The following is a 14,381-nucleotide window of genomic DNA, read 5'->3' on the forward strand; positions in this document are numbered from 1 at the left end:
TGTCCCACTACCCGAGCTACAATATTTAATAGAAATAAGTCTAAAGCAAATGGACTTTCTTATTTTTTCTAGATACTGTATAGCATGACCTGGATGAATGACTCTCTCTTCTGTCTCTCTCTCAGCAGCAGCAGACTATCAATTGTATGTATCTATAGTAGGTATAAAGCACTAGTGTTGCCAAATTTCCCACTTGTGCCCTAAAACCACTCTTTCAATAACGACACTTTCTTCTATAGTTTGATTTGGTACCTCTTTGAGATGTGATGGCTTATTTAAATGAACTTTAGCTCTAGCCACACAGAGACACGGTGCACCATCTTGTGTTCAACTACAAAAACTACACCTATAAGACTACGCCACTATGATAAATTAAGCTGAGGCAGATTGTGCCAACGTAACCACCAGGTGGACTTTCTGCTTTCCCCATTTTTGGAACTCATGCGAAAAAATGTACTTTCTGTTATATCTCATGGTATAATAAATAAAGTAACAGGATCAAACAGAGTAGTTAAAGGCTATGGTGACTGGACACAAATATTTTTTGCACCACCACAAATAATTCTAAGACCCTTCAACCCTTAAATAAATACAGTAATTGTAAGTTGGCGGCTTTATCACCTTTATACTTTCTGTAATGCATTCTCTTCAGTGTTTTTTTGGCCCCTAGGTCTGGATATTGAGAAGAAAAGTATCTAGTTGAGAAGGAAGACAAGAGAAGAATATATAAATCTAGATGAAAAAATTCAGCTCTCAGCACAACCTTCAGCACAGCTGTATCGGATAACAGAAGGAGAGGTTATATATTGTGGCTCTGGCAGGCAGGCTTCACTAATCTATATTTATGTTTGTGCAACCTTTCTTCTGCAATTTTCGTGAGTTTCGGCGCATGCGCAGTTGTCGCGCAACAGAGAATTGCTCCAATTGCGCAATCACAGTCATGCCGGTCTCATTTCGAAGACTACTGAAGTGGCTGAAGATGACGCCTCTGAACTATTTAGGGTTGAATTCACCTTTAAATCCCTACACCTCCCTACCTCCCTAGTTGCTGGGCAGTTGCCCATGTAGCTAATTGTATTATGCAAAGTATATTATTGGCCATTACAACTGTCACACTTTGGAATAGTGAGTGAGGAGGGGTGGATCTTCCTCTTTGGCTTCTGGTTGCTGACCCAGCTGGATGTTTCCAGGGGGCCTGGGTACAACAAGGCCCAGTAAAGCCACATTGCCCTAGAGGGACCAGAGGGAATTAGGGCTAGTGAGTTCCCTGATCCAATGTGTGAGTATCCAGGTCACGGTGCTGAGAGCCTGAGGGTGTATCTATCCAGGTGTTACACTATCACTTCAGGGAATTCCATTGTGCTGTCTCTGAGGGACATGTAGTAATGTTGTGATTGTTTGCTGGGGTCTCTGTGGATTGCAAGTACAAAACCTGTGTATCATTTATATTGGACAAATAAACTGTTCTATTTTTGTTGCAAGAACCTCCTGGCACCCTTTTTTTTTGTCTTTTATGCACTGTAGCATATTGGAGTTGTAGTTGCTCTACACTCTTACTTCACTACTTCCACATAGTGAAGGCCCATCCTGTTGTGTATGTAACACATACTCTATGCCTATAGCTGGACATTAACCCTTTTGGTCTAAAATAGCCCAAACCCCCATTACAGTACATTCAAATATTTGCTGTTATGGGTGATTATAACTAAAAGCATAAAACAGCCTGCAGATAGCACAAGTCTGAAAGTTTAACCAAAACAGTAATAGTCATTTTCAGTTACAAACATCACTCTCAGATATTAATAAAAGTTATTTTCCATACAGTATATGAGAGGAGGTTGGAAATCACTGGCTGCAGAAGTTGATCTGTGAAGGTGTTAAGCAGTGTGTGTGGCTGATACTAGTTGTTCTCATTTTGATGTCACAGAATTGCTGTTTGGCTGCTATGAAGTAACATACTTGTAAGTTGGAATTTGGAAGAAATAATGAGGGTTGTTGAAACACTTAACTTATAAGTTAACTTATAGCTAATTCACTACAGATTGATATCATATACTTTTAATGGATATAGCCAGGGCAGCCATCGGGGGGGGGACAGGGGGGAGAGTTGTAGGGGGCCCGACGGTAAGGGGGGCCCGGCCACACCGCACTTACTTGATTAGTCGGGCCCCCCTGCTTTCTGAGAGCTGCTGACTTTGAGAAGGCAGGGTGGGAGCACAAGGGGAGGTGTCTTCTGTCCATTACTTCCCCTTATTGGTCACTGAGTTTAAGTCCCGGTTGAGCTGCTCAGGGATTGGATAGCTGAGGTCTGAACTTCTCCTCCAGCTCATCCAATCACGATGCAGCTTTACCAGGACTTCTGTGACTAATAAGGGAAGAAAATGCTGTCACTGGAAGAAGATGCAGCCACCTGTGCTCCCCTCCTCCCTTCTGTAGTTTTCAGCCCACTGACAGCAGGTGGGCCACACTAATGAAGTAAGTGCAACATGGCAGGGCCCCCCTTAAGGTAACCCTTTGTGGTCCCTGTTCTGGGGGGGCAAGTTTTTTTACATGGATGTTTAAGGGGGCCCTGGCCACCAATTTTCTTATAATGTGGGGGGGGGGGTTGGCCACCAATTTTTTTCCCCATGTGGGATCCTAGCCACCGATATTTTTTAATGGGGGGCCCTGACCACAAATGTTTTTTTTAATGGAGGGGCCCTGACGAAAAATGTTTTTTTCAATGGGGGGGCCCTGGCCACCAATTTTTTTTCCCATCTGGTGTCCTAGCCACCAATATTTTTTAATGGGGGGCCCTGACCACAAATGTTTTTTTCAATGGGGAGGGGGACCCTGACCACCAATATTTTTTTATTAACATGTGGGAACCATAGCAACCAATGTTTTTTTTAGTTTGTGGTGCACCTGTGGGGTGGGGAGGGTGGACCTCTAGGTGGGGCATGTGGTGGGCGCAGCCCAGGGGGCCCAGGAAATTTTTTCGTATGGGGCCCTGCAATTTCTGATGGCAGCCCTGGATATAGCTGATAATTATCCTAGGCTTTTGTCTCTCCATCCTTGCCCAAAATCATGTAGAGTTGTGTTCAGAAAAATAGCAGTGAGTTTAAATTGTGAATAAAGCTCAAAATACTTATAATAGCTTTTATTTCCATATACACAAATGCATTGGGAAAACTGCACATTCTATTCCAAATCAAAACATGAAGAAGAATGTAACAGGTTGGTGTTATTCCTTTACAGAAAGAGAAAAAAAAGGAATATTAAAAAAATAGTAGTGTCTGCATTGTTCTTTATAAACTCAAACATTCACTGTATAAAAATGTTTCAAGATTTTTTTTGTTTGAATCACTAAACTAATATTTAGTTGTATAACCAGTGTTTCTGAGAACTGCTGCACATCTGTGTTGCATGGAGTCGACCTACATCTGCCACCTGTTACATTCCACAATTCTTCTGCATTTCTTGGTTTTGCCTCAGAAACAGCATTTTTAATGTCACCCCATAAGTTTTTTATTGGATTAGGTTCCGGGTATTGGGCTGGCCACTCCATAATTTCAAGCTTGTTGGTCTGGAACCAAGATGTTGCTCGTTTACTGGTGTGTTTGAGGTTGTTGTCTTGTTGCCCATTTCCAAGGCATTTCCTCTTCGGCATAAGGCAACATGACCTCTTCAAGTATTTTCATGTATTCAAACTGATCTCTGGTATGTGATAAATAGGCCCAACACCATAGTATGAGAAACATCCCCATATCATGATGCTTGTGCCACCATGTTTCACTGTCTTCACAGTTTACTGTGGCTTGAATTCAGTGTTTGAGGGTCATCTGACAAACTGTCTGTGGCCCGAGACCCAAAAAGAACAATCTTGCTTTCATCAATCCACAAAATGTTGCGCCATTTCTCTTTAGGCCAGTCAATGTGTTCTTTGGCAAATTGTAACCTTTTGAGCATGTGTCTTTTTTTTTAACAATAGGACTTTGTGGGGGCTTCTTGCTGATAGCTTGGCTTCACATAGGCATCTTCTAATTGTAACAGTATTCACAGGTAACTTTAGACATTCTTTGCTCTTCCTGGAACTGATCATTGGCTGAGTCTTTGTCATTTTGGCTATTCTTTTATCCATTCGAATGGTAATTTTCATGTTTTTTTCCACATCTTTCAGGTTTTGGTTGCCATTTTAACGCATCTGAGATCATTTTAACAGCCTATAATTTTTTTGCACTTCTTTATATGTTTTCCCCTCTCCAATCAACTTTTTAATCAAAGTACACTGTTCTTCTGAACAATGTCAGGAACAACCCATTTTACTCAGATTTTCAGAGAGAAATACACTAACCAGCATGCACAACATTTGCTGCCTTCTTTTTTTACATAAGGGCTGTTTTTTCACAGAATGAATGACCTCACTAATTAAACTCAACACTGCTATTATTTGGAACAAGCCTCTATTAATGATTCAATTACACAGAATCAGCAGCATGCCTGTTGGGTCTGTTGGTTTTCTTTTACTCTACTACACCTACCAGGGCCAGAACTAGGGATAGACAGAGAAGGCACATGCCTAGGGCGTAAAGCTGGAGGGGTGCCAGGCATGTACCTACCCCTAGTTCGGTGTCCCCTTTCCACTCTCATGCCGGCTAGAAGGGAATGTGCGCGCTCGTTTTTGTGTGCGTGCGCCTATTCGTGCATATGAGCTCATGCAGCTATCCTTGTGTACACTCTTGTGCACCTATCTGTGCTCGCAACTATTCATGCACGCAAGGCGGCGCGACCAGCCAGGTTGCCTAAGGTAACTGACTGGCCTGGCCCTGTGCTGACATTTCTAGTAAATAATTTGTATTTTCTATGTAGAAATAAAATATCAACCAATTGGGGGGGCAGACAGTGCTGTGTAGTTATGCCACCCCTCATTATTGCTACATTTACAATACAAATATTTTCCACTACTACTCATAGCACCATAGATTTATGCTGTTGGTTATAAGCCCTGAATCAAGGGCTTTGCAAGATGAACAGAAATAAAAATCTTTAAACAGTAAAAAAATTGCTGCCTTAAATGCCTTCTCCATAATGGACTTATCTAATATAGCTAGCTCTAGATACAAAAGTGACAGATGAGTCCCACCACTGCATCCGTGTTGTCATTGCAGGAAGGTTTGTGGTATGCTGCAACATCAAGGAACTTTGCATTTGCCCTGCAAAAAAAAAAATCTTCTGAGGGACCTCAGTCCACAGCCGTCCCTACCTGGACTTCCCAACACCCGAGAGAGACTCCTGTGGCTGTTCAGTGACACAGTAGGGGTCATTTACCTACATCCCGGAGAGACGTGCAAGAGCACTAACAGACACAATAGCACGCCCATTATTGCTCATTCAAAAATGTTTTTTAGCCCAAATTAGATACAAATCCAGTGCCAGGTACAGAGAGCAGCATCAGCAGGCACAATGCAGCCCTGTTCTTATTGCCTGGTTAGCTTAATAGCCTTAATTGAGTTTGAGAATATGAAAAGCAATGAAGAAGTAGAGACAATTGTTTGGACAGTGAAGGGAGATGGAAAACAGCAGTGTGGGGGTTAAAAAGCATCAACTTTGGGTTGTAAAGCAGCCTGGGGAACAGGGGCGGAAAGAGGGCAAGCAAAGGTGATGGGAAGTTATACTTTACTTAAAGGGGTGGTTTACCTTTAAATGAGAACTAAACCCCCGAAAGTCCCTACTGCCCCCCTTCACTGGCGCTGACCCCCCTTCCTGCCTCCCCCCTGCACAGCGGAGCTCATGGGCGCCATCTTCCGTCGTTTTGGTATTGTTTGGGTCCCTTCAGCAGTTTCCATTACTTTCGGCGAATGCACAGTTGTAACGAACCTGAAGATTGCTCCAACTGCAAATGCGTCAATACGACACTCACATTACGAAGAATACCGAAGCAATGAAGATGGCGCCTGTGAGCTCCGCTGCGCAGTATTTCTAGAGGGGACACAATTCAGGAGTGCAGGGGGATGCAGGGAAGGGGCCAGTGGGGGGGGGACAAAAAAAAATCACTAATAAGAATGGTGCTAACCAAGTAATGATGCTAATTCACTAATGAGAATTCTGCTGACCAGCATTATCACCCATATGTAATAAAGGCACTACCAGGAGCAGCAACGCATAGCAACCAATAAGACCAATAAGATATTTGACCGGTAAATTCTACCTGCTGATTGGTTACTATGGGTTACTGCACTTGGGCAAACTTGCCTTTTATCGACCCCTATGTTGACAATATTATTTTCTTACATACAGGGGCTCACTGGGCAGTAACCTATGGCAACCAATCAAATGTTTGCTTTCATTGTGGCAGGTGCCTGGAAAAAAGTCACTGATTGGTTGCTATGGGTAACTGCCCAGTTGTAAATTTGCACAGTGTTTATAAATGTTCCCCACAGAGATTATTGTGTAAATGTGTGTAAAGTCAGATTTACACAGATTAGGTGGAAATCCAATCAGAGAATTCCTTTTAATACTATTTGGGCCACTGGCCCTCGAAAACGTATGCAAAGTTTTGTTGCACAATATTGCTTTTCTTATACAGCTCCCAGCATGCATAAACCATTGATATAATGTTTGTGAATGGTTTGATTTGTAGACATTCTCTTTAATTCAGAGATGTCTGATCATTCAGTGAAGCTGTAACTCACAGTCGAAGAGGTCATCCGTTTAAATTTCTATTCATTTTCCCCAGAACTCACAGGACACAATAGCTTTCATTTGAATAGAGTTTATTTATTTTGTTTTCTTAGAATACATGCGTTACAAGCTGAACATCCAAATGTGCTCACATTTTATGTCCCCTTTCAAAATTGCCAAGAATAATTTACAAAAAAAAACGTGCTCTCTTTTTCTTTTCTTTTTTTTATTATTCTATTTTGATTTTTTAAGAATCATCAGTCCTGCTGCATGGAAACCACAAAAATACTAGAATTTTACATGAAAGACCACATCTAAAAAAACAGTACAGGGTACAGGTAGAAAATGCAGTTTTTCCCTTTTATCCATAAATTTCTGATATTACACATCTGCTTTAAAACATATATTGTTTGACACATTCTTGGCCCTATTTATCTTTATATATTTACCATATACGTATATAATCTTTGATTTTTTTGCCATACACAAAGCTTTACAAACAAAAGCAGGTACCAAACCCTGTGATACCAGAGCAGCGCACAGAAGACATTCGACAGAAATCTGGGGAGGGGAGAAGGTGCTGTTTTGGGAGCTGAATAATGCAGCCTGTTCTGATTGCCAAGAGTTTCCCAAATTTGTTGTCTATGTGGAAATCTATACCATTAATCTGCAAAAGTTATATGTGTTCTTTACCTTACTTATTACAAATACATTTTCTGTTTTTCTCATTTATTATGACAGTTCATTTTGGAAGACCAGGGGGCATATATTAAGTTATTTATGTTGTAAGCCATCAGCTAGTATTTTACAAAGAAAAGTTCTATGATAATTTCCTTGAAAAACAATATACTTATTATAATACACAAAAGCCATGAATATCTTGTGAATTATATCCTTATAAACGGTGAGTTCTGATGTCATCAGTTATAAACGGTGAGTTCTGATGTCATTTCTGTCACATGACTCACTGAAACTTGTGTATTATAATAAATAAAGTACCACCAGTTGTAAAATATGAGGATATTATAAGTTATTTCGGAGTTCCATGACCTGTATAAAAACACTCGGACTTCGGCCTCGTGTTTTTATATGGTCATGAAACTCCTCAGTAACTTATAATATCCTTATATTTTACAAGAGGGGGTACTTTATTCACTATATTACTTATATTCCTTATATTTCAGAATATCTGAGATTTGCAAAGTGATGATACAAATGCTTCACAATAGGGTAGAGAATGTTCAGTTATTGAAGCGCATAGGCTCTGTGTACCTTTCTAACTACCTTGCCTACCCAAACCAATTGTAAGATACAGTAGTGGCAGCACACTACACCTTGTGGAGAAAGCTCTGCCACTTCAGAAGATGGAAGGAATTTCTTTGCCAGAAATAGCATCTTACATCCCTGAAGTGGCCTGGCAAAGTGTAAACTTTTTGCACCCGTTCTGCTATGATATATCACTCATAGTATATGTATTGAGGGCATACACCAATTATCGGAGATCCTACTGTTAGTTAGATTACCTCTTTGCAGAAACTAGTGTGATTTTCCTCAAATTGTACCTAGTATATCCAGCCGTGTGCATGACTGCTTATGTGCTGTAAAACGGTAAAACTGTCTTTACTGGAACCTTCCACTGAAATGAAAGATTAAAAATTGTCATTCTGTAGTAGAGAAAAGCACCATGTTGTATAATAAGATATAGTGCTATTAAAAAGTTTAGGGTACAAAGTCTGTATAAGGCAGCAAGGGGTACATATAGAAATATTGTGTCTGTATTTTAAAATAGGGATTATATTTTGTTTTTAAAAACCTGTATTGGCCAGAAAGCTCTAAAACTCATTAGGAATGGAAAGGCTAAGAGCCATCTAATAAATATCAGACTGCGTTTATTTACTTGTGATATATGACTAGGTGTATGATCAGTGTACATTTGTCAATATTTTCTGCTTACTACTAATTATTGACAAGGAGCATAGTTGTTGCTTTATGAGCTGGGTAAAGGATTTTAGACAAGAAAGCTGTTTCTTACCAAATTTTGGAAAGCCTTATGCTGTTCAATCAAGATCTATCATTTAACTGAATCTGAACCCATATTTGCAAATTTGAACTTTTTAGAAAAATAAAAAGATGCATGAATTATTAACAACTGTCCCGTGACTGCATGGGTTCTCATTTGGCTCAGCTGTAATACGAATCCTGCAGACTAAAAACAAATCCTGGATCAATCATTTTGCATAACAGGCCTCATATACGAGCATAAGCCTTGGCCCTTATATAAGCAGCCTTAAGGGGGACTTTAAATATTAACTATTTAACAGTCTTATATGAATGTTTCCTTTGTATAAAGTTGCAGAATAGGAATGAAGAAGTACAATTTCCCATAAACACAGGAACAATTCTTACACGAAAGCAAGTCCACTTCTAAGGCATAAGTATTTCAAATAAAATACAAAATTGGACTTTGCGGATTTTATTCATATATATATTAGATTTATATATTATATATATATATATATATATATATATATATATATATATATATATATATATATATATATATATATATATATATATATATGAAAAAGCAGGACCCCACACTCTCTGTTAGTTGTGATGTTTGTGATTTATTTCACACAAAATGGCATCTTTATCTTTTTTTTGTGTGAAATAAATCAGAAACATCACAACTAACAGAGAGTGCGGGTCCTGCTTTTTCATACATGATTGATTATTGACCGTGCACCTCTGGCTTCATTCTAATGTGAGCACGGGCACTGTGGGACATTTATACTGTATATATATATATATATATATATATATATATATAATATATATATATATATATATATTAATACACACAGTATCTGTCTGTGTAATGGCATAGTGTCATAATACTGGACCTCTATATTTTTTAGTAGTCTTCATGCTCACTAACTAAAGCTAAATAAAAAGAGTAAACAGACAAATACCATCAGCGTTTGAATTCCACCTTTTAGCTACACACTATTCATTTTTCTATGCTATTTTGTCTCCATTTACATCCCTACCCCTCCTCTCTGAAGATCGCTGCTGAATATTCACCTCCTCCCTTTCCCCTGCTGACTTCTCCCTTGCCAGCCTTTCCTCTTACCTCTTTTGCTGACAAAAGTAAAAATTACATATAGCTACATTTTCTGCTGATTTTTTTTTTTTTAATCAAAGCACCTGCGAGGAGCGATACACATCATTACCATTTGGTACCCTGGATGCAATCGAAATCGTAGTACAAGGCATTCGTTAGTAGCTCTGTGTGGAGCCCTTAATTAGCAACAAAACAATACTTTCTTTTTGAGAGAGGTCCCTGCTGCGTAGGTGCTGGACCTCCAAACCTGCACCTGTAAAACCCTCATCTGTCTTGCCCAAGTGGCCCAACTAAGACATACTTCAAATTCATAGGGAAGCACATAAGTCTACCAAAGTAGAAACAAAGTTATGCAAGGCCATAAGAGAACAAACCATTTTTATGCCACAATTCTTCCCAAATAGTCTCTTAAAGAGCTAGTTCAACTTTACAATCACTTTAGGGGATATTAAATAATGTGTTATTCTATAAAAAACTTTTCAATTGGTCATTTTTTTATTTCTTAGAAATTTAGAATTATTTGCGTTTCTGTTCTCTTTCCAGCTATAAAATGAGGGTCACTGATCCCATCAGCTAAAAAAGTATTGCCCTTTGAATCTACATGACTTATGTCATGATTTATCTTTGTGTTGATACCCTCTACTATTCATATCCCAGTCTCTTATTCAATCCACTGCTTGCTTGCTTTCTAGGGTAAATTGTATCCTAGCTGATGAAATTGCAAACGGGAGAGCTTCTGAACAAAAGGCTAAATAACTCAAAAAAACACAAAAAAAAAAAAATGACAACAAGCTGCAAATATTCTCAGAATATCACTGTCTAGTCATATGAAAAGTTAATTTAAAGTGAATTATCCCTGTAAATTGGGCTTTAGAAGTACCAGCGCATCATTAATCCTCTAGATTTGAAAGAATTCAAATTGAAAGAGCAGCTATTTTTTAAACAAAAACAACATTTATATTTCTATCATTTGTACAATGCATAACTGAGTATAGTCAAGCTCTAGCTCTGCATTTACAAAGAATAAATAGGTCCTGAATAACCTTTAGGTGTTTTGTATTTGTTGCAGAATTTAATTATGGATATATGTGATTTGGCCAGGGTTAATTTTTAGATGAATGCTTTTTCTCAGGTGTAACTTTACTAAAGATGGCAAATAGGCTGGTGATAGACAAAGCTGTTTCATTAATTTGAGATTTTTCTCTTTTAGCGCACAATTGCACTATGCGGCCCCCTTGATTCCAGAGACAGTAGGGATCAGTTACTAAACAAGGGGCAAAGTGCAAAATTTGTGTGCATAATTCTGTTTTTAGATTTTGCACCTTGCCCTTCAAGTTTCGGCCTAAGTAGCAGCTCTTTACACTTCTAGAATGGAGCACAAGGAGTTGCCTATTTCTCTGGATATACGTCTGTCTGTGTTTGGAGGCAGGTTTTGGGCATTACCTGTGCAAGACCCTGTAGATGCATGTCTATAGCATGCAAGGAACTACGGTGGCTGAAAAGTGCAGGAAAGTCCTCTGCAAATGCCTGTCTGCAGGGCTGCCTTCGGGGGAAAATTCTACATAAATGTATCAGAATTCCATGTAATTAAGATATTCTAGTTGCCTGAGATTAATTTAATACTTTTGATAAAGCAATGTGAATTAATAGATGAATGCAAATATTTGGGCTCTAGTTGAGAACTTTGGAGTAATGAAAAAATAAAAAAACGTGTGTGTTTGTAAATAATCATACTTATCACTGTAATTACTGCCAGTAATGGGGCCCTGCAAGTATTGTGATGTGGTTAATTTATTTTTATTAGACCTGTGATCATATCAGGAACAGGTTTAGTGAGTTGGGATCCATATCCAAGGGGACAAAGCAGTGCTCTAGCTTTCAACAAAGACTCCATCAGAAAATCACATTTTCCTTTGGGGTCCAATGCAAGTACTGTATAACCTTTGGTGCCCTATTTAACATTTGGAATAATACAAAAGATTAGTTCAGCTGCTTTCCTGTTTTACCAAAGAAAGACTAAACTCTGCTAAAAAAAAAACTTGATTACTTTTCTTTTTCCTGTCTATTCAGCCAACTTTATAAAAAGCCCACAGCTCATGTACTGAATATCATTTAGCTCATTTGCCCTCCAGAGCAGAAAGGTATTTTAAAGCATCGCCCTACTCCCTTCCCGTGATAATGAAGCTCAGAATAAGCAGTTGTAAATGTTATAAGTAATGCAAATATGGTAGTGGATCCGTATGAGAATTCTGCAGCTTGTAATAATAAAGTCCATAAATTAAGGAGGGCATCCTGTTCTGCTGCGTATTGAAACCAGTGTATTTCAGCATTGTGTCAGCTAAAAAAATCTCCAGAGGGCTCTCAACTTGCATCAGATATTTGGCTATGTAACAAACTGGCAGTTACATCTGGACAGTTTTATTAGATTCCTCGCCCTGCTTACTATCTTCTTAATTCCTGTTATTTCCTTGTTTCTCTAGTCCGTTATATGAGCTGATACATCAATATCACTGCTGGCGATTTTACAGAATGTAAAGAATGTTTGTTATAATCTACTATCAGTTAACTATATTTACCTATGATTTTGAGATATCATGTTAGTGACTGTGGCCTTAACGGAAACGATTTTCAGTAGGGTTTGCTGTTAACAGAAGGTTTGTGGAAATATATAATTTAATGATTACAGGGACGAAATAAATACCAAAGGCCCTTTCTACCTTTTCAGAAAACCATCTCTACTCCCTTAGAAATTAAACATGACAAGTACATTTAGGCTGATATGAAAATATATAATATAGTATTTCATTAAAGCAGTGGTCTTTTAACTGCTATAGAACTGAATCTCTATGCACCGGTTGGCTGCCTGTACAACAGCAAGAAGATGCCTGGTTTAACCAATGGAAAGCAACGTAATTTCTCATCTTGAAACTACATTTATATAAACTGAAATGAAATTATGTAATTATCAAGAAGACCTCTAGTATGTTATAGAAAATGTACTGAGTGCATTTTTAATCATTAAAGGACCGGTTACACCAGGCAATGAAAATACCAAAAAGCACACATAAGGAAAAATCTCAATGTGATTAATTTTTACTGCTAAAAGAAAGGGAAAAAAAATCCCTTTTTAAATTATTTTCACTGTAGGTATGTGCCAGCTTGAAAACATCCAAAACACATGCCTCACACCAGGGAGATTTTCTTATAGACAGCTATTCATATAATTTTAAAACAAAAAACTTACTTTCTAGATGATTAAATACATTTTTGACAAACATGAGACAATTTTAGCAGTATTAATATAATGGCTTTCCCTATTGTTAAAAAGTTTTTGTAGGAAAAAGTTATAGGTTAGTAGACAGCATAAATTCACACAGTGCAGTTTGACGTTGCATAAAAAAAGGAGAAAAAAAATAAGTGAAGAAATAAATTGTAGCTTCCGAGAATTGCCAAATGTATTTCAATTCAAATGGGAAAAGTGTGATCTTTCAACTAAGGCTTCCCTTAATAACACTTTTAAAAATGTGCCATCATTTCAAGAATTTGAAAGTACCTGTATTTTTCGAGTAAGACTTTTAGCAGTTTATGATGCAGTGCATTATCTAAGTCTCCATGAAACCAAATAGACTATAGCTGGCAGTAGCAAACTTCAAGAAATAACAGGACTGTGTCTGAAATATTTTTTTATATGTCTAGGTTACAAATAAACATGTTTTGGGTCTGGTTACTGGTACCGTTTTCAGCGGCAAACCTTATTTTCAAACGTTGTCAGTTATTTTAGAGTAAAGAAGTGGATTTAAAGGGGTTGCTCACCGTTGAGTTAACTTGTAGTATGATATTGTACTAAATTTGTTTACCCATCTATGCAAATAAAACATGAAAGTATATGAAACCATTTCTGCTGATCTGCTTTGAAAAGATATTATAGTGACATGTTGGCATATCTGGAAAAATAAATTTAGACTTTTTTAAAACCCATAGGGAGCATAGCACTGAGCCACTATTAGAAAGTGCATAACAATGTATAAAGCAGTGATTATTGAAGAAATGTTGGTGACTAATATAACATGCTTGGTCTGCACATTAACAGTGATACAGAAATCACAGGACGAGTGATGCTTTGAAAGATCTTTAACATATAGATATTTTTAGCAATGTGCTTCCATACTTGACTTGTTCATCCTTTGGTGTTGCAGTGGTCGAAGAGAAACATTTAGGTGCATTTAGGGTTGGAAGTATTATGTTATAGTTTCATGGAGTTCATGGTGGTTATGTGGTCATCGTTTAATCTCGTATTGCCTGTAATATTCTGGTGGCTGTAGGAATCACTTTGTGGTTAATAATAATGTCCTTACTCTTCCATCCCGAATATTGCTCTTTGAAGGAATACAGAGGAATCTGTTTGCTTAATTCTAACATTTTTATCCTCCTCCCCAGAAACAATCTATTTGCTGTAATGTTGCAAGCTATCCATGAATAATTCCGTAGAGACTCATGTTAACAGTAACTGGTAAATCCTTTTACCAGGAGGCTGGAGGCCTCAAAAGGAAATCTATTCAGTTGTCAATTATTTTGGTCAGTGCAGTTGACCATCCTG

Source organism: Xenopus laevis, chromosome 2S, assembly GCF_017654675.1.
Source record: "Xenopus laevis strain J_2021 chromosome 2S, Xenopus_laevis_v10.1, whole genome shotgun sequence".
Classification (NCBI taxonomy): Eukaryota; Metazoa; Chordata; class Amphibia; order Anura; family Pipidae; genus Xenopus; species Xenopus laevis.